This window comes from Periplaneta americana, chromosome 14 (genome assembly GCF_040183065.1).
Source record: "Periplaneta americana isolate PAMFEO1 chromosome 14, P.americana_PAMFEO1_priV1, whole genome shotgun sequence".
Taxonomy (NCBI): Eukaryota; Metazoa; Arthropoda; class Insecta; order Blattodea; family Blattidae; genus Periplaneta; species Periplaneta americana.
Genome location: NC_091130.1, coordinates 47,462,230 through 47,476,257, shown reverse-complemented (window position 1 = coordinate 47,476,257; position 14,028 = coordinate 47,462,230). Strand labels below are relative to the sequence as shown.

Here is a 14,028-nt window from a genome sequence, read left to right as displayed (position 1 = left end):
GGGTTCGATCTGAAGTTGCGGAAGATTTCCCTTGTAAATAATTACGCACTTCAATTATGTACTTACTTTTAAGGAACCTGGAGATTCATTACTGCCCTCACATAAGCCCGCCATCGGTCGCTATCCTAAGCAAGATTAATCCAGTCCCTACCATCATATCCCACCTACCTCAAATTCATTTTAATATTATCCTCCCATCCACATCTCGGCCTCCCCAAAGGTCTTATTCCCTCCAGCCTCACAACTAACACTCTATAGGCATTTCTGAATTCGCCCATACGTGCTATATGCCCTGCCAATCTCAAACGTCTGGATTTAATGTTCCTAATTATGTCAGGTGAAGAATAAAATGCATGCAGTTCTGTGTTGTGTAATTTTCTCCATTCTCCTGTAACTTCATCCCTCTTAGCCCCAAATATTTTCCTAAGCACCTTATTCTCAAATATCCTTAACTTCTGTTCCTCTCTCAAAGTGAGAGTCCAAGTTTCTCAACCATAAAGAACAATTGGTAGGGTAATATAATTGTTTTCTAATTTTATCTTTCAGATTTTTTTTGGGAGCAGACTGGATGATAAAAACTTCTCAACCGAATAATAACATGCATTTCCCATAATTATTCTGTGTCTAATTTCCTCCCAAGTATCATTTATATTATTTGTTACTGTTGCTCCAAGATATTTCAATTTTTTCACCTCTTCAAAGGACAAACTTCCAATTTTTATATTTCCATTTCGTACTATGTTCTGGTCACGAGACAATCATATACTTTGTTTTTTCGGGATCTATTTCCAAACCTATCCCTTTACTTGCTTCAAGTAAAATTCCCGTGTTTTCCCTAATAGTTTGTGGATTTTCTCCTAACATAGTCACGTCATCTGCATAAACAAAACAAGGAGCTGATGTACCGGTAACCCATTCAATTCTAAACCCTCTCTGTTATCCTGGACTTTCCTAATGGCATATTCTAGAGCAAATCTAAAAAGTAAGGTGATAACGCATCTCCTTGCTTTAGCCTGCAGTGAATTAGAAAAGCATCTGGCCTATATGGACTCTGCTGTACGTTTTTTACTGAGACACACTTTAATTAAACGAACTAGTTTCTTGAGAATACCAAATTCAATAATAATATTATATACGTACTGTGTTAATAAATGTAATAACAATAACAGAGCTTTTCTATAAAATGTGTTATGTTCAGTCGGCTGCATAAATTTATCATAAATATCACATTTAACAACTGTACATAAAATTAATGGAAATAAAATAATGTTGAGTTACAGATTTTACGAAATTCTAAATTTAAAACTCCTCTTTAGAAAAACAAAATTGAATTGGCATTAAACAATAGTTTTATCTCTACTTTTATATTCAGCACTATTTTTCTTTATCGGTACCTTTATATGGATGGGAGGCTTGAAGGCATGCATCATGCCTGAGGCTTATTGTGCTTACCACTCCTTTTTGTGGGAATGATTAAGTTCGAATAGTCGCTTTCCTGTAGGTATCACGACTCAGCTATGTGGTGCCATCTGTTGAATCAGCCATGTAGGCTCAAAGTCCAGTGAAGTCTCACGAGAGCACCCTTTCACTCCCCAATTACTAGCCGTCCACACCTGTGGAGTAACGGTCAGCGCGTCTGGCTGCGAAACCAGGTGGCCTGGGTTCGAATCCCGGTCGGGGCAAATTACCTGGTTGAGGTTTTTTCCGGGGTTTTCCCTCAACCCAATACGAGCAAATGCTGGGTAACTTTCGGTGCTGGACCCCGGACTCGTTTCACTGGCATTATCACCTTCATTTCATTCAGGCGCTAAATAATCAGAGATATTGATACAGCGTCGTAAAATAACCCAATAAAATAAATTACTAGCCTACTAAGCCTACTCTGACAAATGCCATGTGTACATCAGTCACAACACTGCATTATGCTGCATCATGTTATTAGATGCTATTCCAATGATAATTATGAATATTTAGGGTGACCAGATTCACATCGATAAAAATGAGGACACAAATCTTAAAAAACGAGGACATTGTTCGAAAAAAAGAGGACAGAAAATATGTACTTAGATTTAGGCTTAAGCCTATATTATACTTTAAATTACGTCATTATCTATTTTATTATAAAATAATTATGAAAAAATAATTATTATTTTACAGTTAGCTACATATGAAAATCAAGGGAACTATAATAAAATTATTAAAGAGAACAGAAAATAGCTATTTACATACATTCGCACCTCGATTTCTCAGCTACCTCTGAGCAACGATCATAACAAGGAGGAGCAAAGGGAGTTATGAACGTTGGCAAAGAGTATATTCCGTCAATGCTGTTGCCACCTACAGGTAAATTACTTGAAAAGGCGTCAAACGAGATAATTTCAAAATATCAGGAATACTTGTTACGAAAAGGAGGACATTTCTTGATGTTTTAAAAATCCGCCTAGAACCCGGACAAAGGCCTAAAAAGGAGGACATGTCCAGATAAAAGAGGACGTCTGGTCACCCTATGAATATTGAAATGGAGAGTGACTGTTGAATGATGGAGAGAAATGAGATAAGGAGAAAATCCTCAGGAACCTTGGCTTTATCCACCACAAATACGACTTCATCATCATCATCATCATCGGAATTTGAACCTAAGTTCGCAGTCATCTTCACTCAACTGAGCTATCAGTCAGCATAAAGTTGGAGGCAAACAAATAGGCCAAATAAATTTCAATTTTCGAAAAATAAAGTGTTGGGAAAGATTTTCAGCTTCGGTCTAAAATATGATTCTTGAAGAATTCTAAAAATTATAGACTTATGAACTCTGTAAAGATCCAGAAGTAGTGGTTTTGGTGAAATCCAAAGACTAGAGTGTTTTGGTAATGGTCTATATCGAGATGACTCATTTTTCCTCCAAAGAATGATTGAGAATTATCTAAGAGGTAAGAAAGCCACTTGGTGGGCTACGATTGCGATGGAAAGTCCAAGTGGAGAGTAAGAGGTTATCAAAACGCAGCTGAATACAGGAGTCTCTGAAGAGGCTAAAAACTGTCTGATTTGAGCGGCTATAAGTACATAAATAAATAAACATAAAATTAGGGTTGTAATAACCAGTAACAAATGATGCAATACTTCATTAATTCATTATGCTTACAATAAATCTCATGAAAAAAAAAAAAAACAGAAAATCTGGATGCACATTATATGAAAATCAGTTCTTGTATAAATAAAGTAGAGTCTCTCGAACTTTGTTAACAATATTGAAATCCACAAGATTCCAAATGATGTAAAATGTGAAAATGTTGTATCACATTCCAGTTTTATAGGCATCAACTAGGCCACTGCTGTAGCTCAGAAGGCAGACAGTTAAACTCGTGATCAAAGATTGCTCTCAGGCATCCCACTTGGACTGATTAGCCAGTTGGGCTTTTCCTAGATTTTCCTCAACTGTAAGGCGAATGTCAGGTAATTCAAGGCGAATTCTCGAACTCATTCATCAAATACCATCTCGCTATCCCCAATTCCATCAATGGCAGATAATCTCGCAAGTGATACAATGTCGTTGAATAACTGAATATCAAACATCATCCATATTTCCATTTTTAATTCTATACATGGTTCATATCTGACTCAAAAGGTACATTTTACCTACATACACCAGCAGGAATTCTTTCAAGGTGTGATGAATTAATGCAGAAAATATTTACCCACAGACAAGACAATTTTGTGAAAATAATTACACTTATTCTTTCATTTAAGTTAATTTTCAATACAAAAGTTTCTCATCAAGATGAACAAATGTTGACAATGACAAGATTAAATATGAGAAGAACCCCCAGATGTTCACTTCTGAACCTTAAGTAGAATGTATTAAAAATTACGGACTCAGAAACAGAAATAATTTCAAAAAAATTTCCAAAAGGAAAAAGAAAATTAAGATGAAGCAGTAAGTACGAATTGAGATTGCGAGAGGCATTATTATCTAGGAAGTGGAATATACCGTATAATATACACAAAAGTTATTCAACATCCTATGGATGAAATGATTATTAAACTGTAATTTTTTTTTTAACCAATACCACCAGGTTATCTTCTCGACATTTCTGGTCTTCTCTCCTGGCAGTGGCTTAGTTGTAATCCACTTCTGAGGTTGGGGCGCCTGGAAGGCGGAGTTACATTACTCCAATGATATAATAGGATGATTATGATTATGTGCTGCTAGGAGAGGTCTTAAATCTAAACTTAATCTAAATTCCAGACCATGGACGAACATAGGAATAATCCCCTTTAAGGAAAAATTCCTGTTTTAACCGGGAATCAAACCCAGGACCTCATGAACTATAGCCAGAAGCTCTGACCGCTAGACCATGAGGCTGGTCTTAAACTAAATATTAAGGGATCTGTTAAAAGATAATTGTTACGTCTAAATGATGTGAGAGTTGAAGAAAATCACGAAAAACCTCGGTCAATATAGCTAACATTGAGAATCGAAAAGAGGACTTTCAGAATACAAAGTCAATATTTAAGGTGCCATATTCTAAACTTCATTCATTAAAAATGTAGTCCTATCGTTTATATGACATAGGCCTAAGTAAGGATACACGAGTGAAGTGATTCCCATCTAGTCTTAATTTAAAGTCCTATGATTCTATTTTTTTTAAGGGGGGAAGAGTAAAAAAATGGCATTTTGAAATCAATTTTTTCTTTGTAATCACTGTAAAAGCCCAAATCTAACAGTATTCTAGTCTCTGGTTAAAAATGGAATTTTGTTTGAAATTTTAAATAGCTTCAGAACAATGAAAACAAAAATTATGACAATACCTGACAGAGTAAGAAACCAACAAAGTACAGCAATGTAGGCTAGAGGGGAAATATTTATGAATTATGAAGAGTCAACATTAATGAAATAAATATACAGTGCCTGCAACTTAAGACGCAACCCTGGTCTGGCAGGCGGGTGGGCAATACACTGTTCTCTATAGTGGGAAAACCAAGCAATGCTGTGCGATCAAATTCTCAACACACAGATCAATTTCAGTACACACACACTATTTGACTCTACTATTCAAAACCTTTCAACAATCAAATGCACCCACATAACAGGCAGAGAAGTTCGAGATGACGCCGAGATCTAGTAAGCTCTGAGGATGGTGTGATAAGCACCGAAACAGCTGTAAGCTGCACAAATTTACATAATTAAAACGAGTAAGTCCGCTAGTTAATCAATTACTTTCTTTTCTACTTTTTGCATTGACATGTTAAGATTAAGTCCTGATCCTCCTGTTAACAATAATTACATCAGTTTTGTCATTTTTAGTCCACCATGAGAATGGTGTTAATATCATTAACTGGATTTATTCGTCGTTAAAATTATCTTTTGCCAATAATAATATGGGTATAACTTAGCTAAAATTTATTAATGTATGAATTTAAGAATTTAAATACTATTATAGTCACAATCATGCCATGGTATGAAAGAAAAATTTCACAACCTCGAGCGGGAATCGAACCTGTGACTTCCTGTTCTCTGGTCAGGCACTCTTTATGGACAGTACTCTATAACAGAGTCGCCAGTATGAAAGGATAATTCCAAGCCTTTGGCGTGAGACGAACTCGATAGCTCAGTGGTAGAGCGCCTGGCCGGAGAACAGGAAGTCGCAGGTTCGATTCCCGCTCGAGGTTGTGAAATTTTTCTTTCATACCATGGCATGATTGTGACTATAATAGTATTTAAATTCATTAATATGTCACATCAACGGACGTGTATACGTCACCAAACATCGTAAGATGAAGATTATATTAATGTACTATCATAAATGAACTAATTAACCTAAATAAACTAAATAATTTAATTGTCTTACTATGATTTAACCCATACATTTCTTTCAATATCTTTCAGTTTACAATCAGATATTTTTCGAGGCTACAGACGGTTTGACTGCACTAAAAATATATCTGGCTTAGAGATTCACCCCTAGCCTCGAAACACGTATTTCATAAACAAATAGCATAGGGTGTAAACGTGCATCTCCTTCTTACAGAGATTCACTCAGAATAAGACACAACGTGAACAGGGTTGAGATAACCCTTAAAGCCTCTGGCTGAAGACTCTCTGGTGGTGGCAGTCAGTGGCGAAGGAACAAAGCCAGAAAAGAATCTGGAGACTTGGTTAGAAATAGGAAGTCCAAATTTAACATTCATATTGAAAGTTATCAAATCTTATGTGAAAATATAATTATAACAAAACGTGATTTGTAAATTTAAGAGTGAAGTGGTGCTTCACTAGGTTCATTTGAGTAAACGTCACTGGTATATATTTAATTTTACTAAATTACGTAACGAAGACGCCACCAATAAATATTATACTTTATTTAATATAATTTTTCAATCTTCGACATCTTTACCCACTTTGGAATATGAAATAACCAATGTCCTCATTTACCTATATTTTTAATGTTGAATAACATAGAAATGTTAATATACCTATTTAAGAGTGCTTTGTCAATGAGCATAAAATTCTGCAAAATGAATTACTTGTTAAAGCTGGCAATTATATATCATATTTGTTCTTACCTCCGTATGCAAATTTCAAGATAAAATACAATAGTAACACACAACAAAATTATTTAACAACTTTCCTTGATATTATTTTAACGGTATAAAATACGAGAAATCTTTTACTTAAAAACAAAATTCAATAAAACTAGACCTTGAATAAACTAAAGTAACATCATCCATTAAGTGCAAAAACTTCATCGCAGTGCACAAACGAAATTGTTAATGATATTAGTTTTTGTAAATAAACAGCAGCATAATTCAAGACTGATAAACTTAATTCTGAATAAAAACCAAGAATAGGAGAAAGAAAGAGAGAGTGAAAATATATGGATGAATGGGAGAAAAAGAAGTGGGAAAGGGACATTCCATATATATTCTAGGATTATTTTCAGTTTAGTCAAGATTCCACACACCATGCAACGAAACTTGCAAATTATTTGAATTTTTGTGTTAAAAAACTACCTGATTTCCAAAATATTTAAGAACCTCGTTTTCAATACAGTACGGTACAAGACAATGGTTTCCAATGTGTGATTTGAAAAGGATCTGTAGCTTATGCTCTAAACCGAATTTTTATTTTATTTTTATATTACTTAAATTTAATAAAATTGTTCGAAACATATTATCCGTATGTCCACAATATTATACCCTGAAGAAGGTCTAATAAAATTTACCATAACAGTTACAAACCTTACAATCAATGTGACTTCTATTACAGTATAACCTCTATTATCCGTTTTAATAGACAGAATATATTAAACAGTTAATCGAAAGAAATGAATAATCGATATTATGAATTTTTATGGACTTAAGGGGTTAGGTACAGCTTGCAGCAGCAAAATTTTGGAAATATTCAACATTTTTTTCCTCCATTACTGTATCTTGTACAATAATTAAAATTCGTAAGTGTAAAACACTGTCCTGCTACATGAAAAAAATATTTTTGCGATTTATTTTATTTATTTATTTATTTTTTTTAAATTCAGTCCATTGTGCATTTCCCACATAACTCAAAAACTATCCAACATTATATGATGAAATTTTTTGTGTGTATTTATACATGTCATATCTACAATATGATGCAAGATCACTTCTCTACCTTTGATAGATTGTCTGATAAAAAAATAAATTCATTTAAAAAATGGTCAAACATCAATATTTTCTTCTAACACAAAATAAAAAAAAAAGTATTTATTACGGAATATAGTTGAAAGAGCATGATATTGTAAACATGAGTTTTAGCAATAAAATAAAAGAGAGGAAACATGAAAAATTTAACAAGTTTATGAGTTATAATGCTTCATCATTGCACAGTAAATTGCCACCATCTTTAATTTTGAAAAAAAAAAAAAACATTTTTTTTTAATCGAAAAATATTTTTTTATATAGCAGAAGGACTGTGTTTTACACATACCAATTTTCATTATTGTACAAGATACAATAATGGAGGAAAAAATGTTTAATATTTCCAAAAATTTTACTGCTGTAAGCTGTACCTAACCCCTTAAATCTATCTGATGCCAAGATAATTTAAATAGTCTTGTGATTTTCTGTGCACTTTCTTGTGACTAATGTTTTGTTTTTTAAGTCCATTCTAAACTTAGTAGTTACTAAGAAATTTAAAATTCCAGCAAGTGGGTGTAAAGTTAAATTTTTTTTTATGGTAGTCCAAAGGAGATGAAAGTGTTTATTTAATCTCAACAGAGAACCGAACGAAAATTACGTATGCAGCGATTGTGATATAGGTACAATTCAGAAAGTAGACGAGAATGATTGTAAGACATCAGTATGCACCATTAAAAATCGCGTTCATTTTTGTGAATATAAAAACTTCGTAACTGCAGAAAACTGTTAATGAAACATATATGAAAGTAAAAAGGTCTAATGAATATCGAATGGTATTTTTTACACTTGAATAATAGTTATATGTACTGTCATTAGAAATAAAATCAGATGGAAGTATTTTTATTTCGAAAAATTGAAATCTTTAGTCCTTTCCACCCTCAATTTTGTGAGAATTCTGAATCAGCACAAAGACATTCACAAGATGTGGGATTCCTTTTTTATGTAGTCAACACGGCACAAGGCTACATCTTAATACAACACAAAACAAATCCAAAACATGAGAGACAGGGTTACACGTCAGGTTCTTGTGAAAGAGAATTCTCCATTTCCCACCCTCTCTAGAAATAAACTCCGGTCAGGTGGATCACAGTAAGAAACAATACTATTTGAGCCAAAATGGATTTTAGTGATGAACCCATTAGTAATCGAGCCTTCTAGTATTTAGAAACAATGCAGCTTTCACTGGAGATTGCTCAGTAGGACCACAGATGGAGTGTAATGTAAACTATCTCCACACGGTGCACCCTGGGTAATGCTGAATGGTTACAAAACATGCATGAATGTTTTTATAATGAAAAATTCCGAGAAAGTCCCACTTTCGGATATCCAGGATGGGACCACTATAAGAAACATTTCTTAAGGCCCGCTCCCACTTGGCGGAATCGAATCGAACAGAATTTCTCTTCACAATGTATTTAAATGGAAGATAGCAGAAAGTGGTGCATCGGATCAAATCGAACAGAACAGAATTCAGGAATTAGAATATTTATTCCACTGCCGGAATAGAATTTCTTGTTTTGGGTATGATCGCAAGTTCTCGTGAAGCCTTCGTGAAAAAACAAATGAATCACATCCATTCTTGGCGGCTTAATTTGTTTATTATTGAAAGTTATTACTGAAATAGTACATATACAAAAATCACAATGTAATATGAACGAAGAAAAATTAATAAATCTTGTGCAGAATAATTTCTCTTTTGTATGATAAAATTCAAAACACAAAATTACTGTTTGGTTTGATTCCACTAGATGTGAGTGGCAGCAGACTTTTCGTTTCGATTCGATTCGGTTTGATTTTGCTAAGTGGTAGCGGGCCTTTAGTCCTCTAGAATTGTTAATACATTTTGAAATGTCATATTTTACTGAAGCATTACTGTGACTTAAGTCACACAGTAGCTTATCTCGTTTATTTTACTTTTATCTATATTTATTTTATAAAATTAATTCATTTATAGATAGCGTTCCAAATATACACAAGAATAGTTGCTTTACAATGGATACTTTCCTCATTGTAGATTAGAAGCAAATGAAAATTCATATGTCATGTCAAAGAAAGGGACCACAAACCAAAGAAGATTTCATTCTGGCATTTCGTATTATTCCCCAAATTATTAATAAAGGAAAAATATTAACGAACAATATTAAATAACAAACATTTGATTTCTAAATCTCCAAGAAGCATAGCAGTGGCTATCTTCAGACTAGCAACTGGACATGACTGTTTCGCAGCGCATCTCATCAGAATTAGAATTTATAGATCACCAAAACGTATTGTCTGCAGGGAACAGGATTCAACTATGAGCTTGCAGCATATACTGAACTTCAAAGCTACCAATATTTCAGACAAAGTGTTAATAACATCACAGACATTTATTGGCATATTAGAAAACAAATGAGGAGCACAGTATCAAAGTTAGACAACTCCATTTTTTGCGATTTCGAGATATCGATTGTTTCTCATAGAATTTTGTATGCTGAATGTGATTCTGCGACTGTTTAGGTTCAAAAACGGACAGAACAGAGCGAAAATAGCACTTAATTGTGTGGTTTAGAATCAAAATGTAGACAACTCCACTGTGGCTTGGTTTCAAATTGGGACAATTCCTTCAGTAGCCAATGAGAAGCCCACATTCGTACCACCTTTTCCCAATACGCATGGCTGATTGTTTATATAATCGGTTTGTGGATGAATAAGTACTGTTTTACGTAAATTTGCTTTGAAACTAAGTTAGAAGAGACTTAGATTCAAAAATAGACAATTTCGCTTTAAGTATAGGTTTGTTTGGTTTCAAAAAAAGACAACTCCACTTCAAACATGGCTTCATTTGGTTTCAAAAACAGATAACTCCATGATTTAGTTTCAGAGATGGACAACTCCATTTTTTTAAATTAAATTGCGATCTGAATATTAATTTGATCACATTTTGAGATTGAAAAAATGTTTCTATGACCCATGAGAATTAAAAAAAAAAAATGTACGTATAACGGTGACATTGGTTTCCAAGAATATAGTTTTTTGCCTCTCCTGTAAAAAAAGCAAAAGTGGAGTTGTCTAACTTTGATACCAAGTTCCTCAAATGGCGAAAATCCAATATTCTGAGCACTTGATTAATTAATTAATAACGTTTCATTGTTGTAACTATGTTTCGAACTTGCTAAAGTAATTCAGTATCAAATAACACGATAATGAGTGGTGGATGACAGCAAAATTAAGTTACTTACAATTAATTTTTTTAATTCGAAATCAGAAAGTAGGTATTCTCCCAATAGGTCAGGTCTACTGCTATGAAAAAAATTGGAGGTTTTATTAAGATGAAATTTATTTGTAGAGAAATAGGAGTCTATAACACTCAATTTGTGAAGCAAATGCTGATCAATAGATTCCCCTATCACTAGTATCATTGTAGATATCAACGAGTGTGTGTACGTAAAGTTTCTTTAAACCATTTTCCACATACATTATCGGTACAGCAATATTTGTTTTTACGTAGTTATTCAGGAGTATTGGGGTAAACTGTCATTACTAGGGTATAAAGTCATATACAGTAAAACCTCGATAATATGCGCCCGCTTATTACGCTATCCCATGTAATACGCTTTTTTTGTCCGGTCCCTACATTTGTTGCGCTAAGTCTCGCATAATTACACAATTTTTGTGGAATATTTTCGACGTAATATTAAGCAATGTGTTGTAACAGCAATGGAACATTTTGGCCACTGAAATCATTGGTGCCATTAACCTGAAAAGTACTGATTATCGGCCCTTTACCTGCGCACTTCATACTATACAATATCCCAACCTCTTTGTTACGTTCTCTTATTCGACTCTTTACCTGCACGATTAAAGCCTACATACAGTTACAATACCCCACCCTCTTGCTAACCCTCTCTCTCAAACAACATTCCTCACTCGGCTGTAATAAAATTCTGGAAATGTTTGTGGGTCAGTTTGTTGTCCTTTAGTTTATTGAAGTGTCTGTGAGTGTGATTACAAAGAGTGTTAAACGAAAAGCGCTGTGTCGGAAAAATTGGAAATCTTACGAAAGTATGATGAAAACAGTACTCTTAATCAGGAACAACTCTCTGATTCATTAGGAATCCTATCATCGACATTAAGGTCGATAATAAAAAATCGTGACTCAATTGTTGCAGCTGCGATGTTGGGAGGATGTAAGCACAGGAAAGTGAAGTGTGGTAAACATGACTTGGAGAACACGCACACGGCAAACAACTATAAATGACTTTTTCGAAAGAATTAAGTACAGTACATATTGTAAAATGTCTTTGACGTATAGTACAGTAATATTACATAATGGAGTAATACAGAATTTACCTTTCATGAATAATGTATTTCAATAAACAAAAATGTTAATGGATACTTTATATAAGTCAAAATTAGTATAACCGCCCAGTACATGGTCCCAGTTAATACACGGTTTACACGTGGTCCCTTGAACAGCGTCTTATCGGGGTTTTACTGTAAAATAAAAAAACGAGGAGAATAGTTCTCAATAAAAAGCCATTCAATCATTTAATATTAATTGCAGAACAAAAACTGAACATGCTTCACTCATTATTTCCAGAACACATTTCCCACCTTCTTAAATGCATTAACCTCAGTCCAATGCTCAGTACCATTTACTCCTTTGAGCCACTACTTGGTCACCTCAGACCTAAAAATAATTTCCACAGTTTAAAATCTAAGAAACTGAAGCTAGCTAGTTACACAAAGTTAAAATTAATTTTGTAATCTCCAGTTAGGAAGAGAATTCGAAAAAAAAGTATATCACGGAATAGTTTAAGGATCCGCATCAACTTGTATGTAATTTACAGATTACAATGCTGCGTAATATATGAGATCCTGCATAAAATCGCAGATACACGACTATTCACAGGAATTAAATGTTGAAACAAAACTTGAAATACACAATAGTAAGTAAAATAGTTATTTTGCATCTTACCAGCTTTCTATGAGGAGAAGAAAAGCACCACCACCCCGCGAAATGTCGTCAAATCTTCTGAGCATGGCACCAGGTTCACAGGCTGATAGTAAAACTGAATCCACAGGCTTATTCGAGCCCATTTACTGAACCAATTTCAGGCACGCAAGCAACTTCTATGATGTAACCACTAAGACTAATCAATCATCAGAGTTCACTGCATTCTCCATGGCATCTAACATTCGGTGTTAATTCTATGTGGTAAAATTACTGTAGGAAAACTACTTCTTATAGATTCAGCACCAACTTTAATCTGACCTACGATAGCACCCAAACAGTCAAATTGAGGAAGTGTTACAGAAACGTCAAAATCACATGCACAACAAGCAGATGTTAGTCACATGCAGAAGTGTTAAGAAATATACAGCAAAGTGGAAGCAAATGGTTATGAGCTCTCATGGGTAAAAGCTTCGTCGGTTTGTTAGTTTAGAGGACGGACGGTTTCGGCCATATTTTTGTCTGTTCATGTGCTGAAGTTGCCTTCTTACCAGATGGGGCGAGCCAGATTCTGACCACCTCCTCATGGAATTCTTATTGTCTTCGCTGCCGGGACCAGAAATTGCCAGATTGGACTTGCAGTTCCAGTCGCACTCACTCGTGCCACAGAACGGAACATCGCTCTTGGTCCTGGATCGCAATGTGTTCCTGAAGCCTTCAAACAGATTCAACTTGTTTTTGGTGGGGCTATGCATTCTAGCGTTCGGCTCTGGGGATCTGTCACAATGGTTGTGTTGTTTTGAAGGGATAGCATCGGGAAGTGTAGATGATGTCGCATTGCAAGGGATGGTGCTAGCTTTGTGCAGATGTTTGTGCAACCTCCCATTCACCTTGTCACCGCCTGCTGGTGATTCATGCTCTGTCTGGGGTGCTGGCTGTGACATGGTCTTCCTGAGCGAGGAGGGGTTCCACACTGAACTGAACTCAGGGGCCGAGCTGAGAAAGAAATGAATGCATGAGAAAAACAAAAAATAAATCAAAAACAAACACTGAAGCAGGAACATGCAACAAAACTCAAGTCCCAACTACCGTGAGAACAGAGATATGAAGCAAGGCTGGACAAAATTACAAAGCAACATTGCAAAATAAAATTGTGTACAAAAAAACGAGTGATTAGAACAAAAAATAAAGGATCAAAAGAGCAGAAGAAATAAACTATGTACAAAATGCATTTGAACATGATTGGGATGCTAGTAATATGTTACAATATTACCTACTGGACCACAATGCCAAATCTACTCAGTGCTGAATCATATGTAAACATAGGGGAGAGTTGGGTAGTATCGGACATCGGGTAATATCGGACAGTGCGTTTCTTTCATCTACCACCAGATCAATCAATCTTCTTAATGTATCCAGCTGTT

General features: G+C 34.7%; 1 protein-coding gene across 1 annotated transcript in view; it reads right to left on the bottom strand.

The window, feature by feature from the left end:
* LOC138712997 (kalirin-like) overlaps positions 1-13,594 on the bottom strand; it is a 30,327-nt gene extending 16,733 nt beyond the window's left edge. The window contains exon 1 of the mRNA XM_069844678.1: positions 13,156-13,594. The gene's annotated coding sequence lies outside the window, so the exon portion shown is untranslated. The remainder of the gene's footprint in view (positions 1-13,155) is intronic.
* Positions 13,595-14,028: the final 434 nt, after the last annotated feature.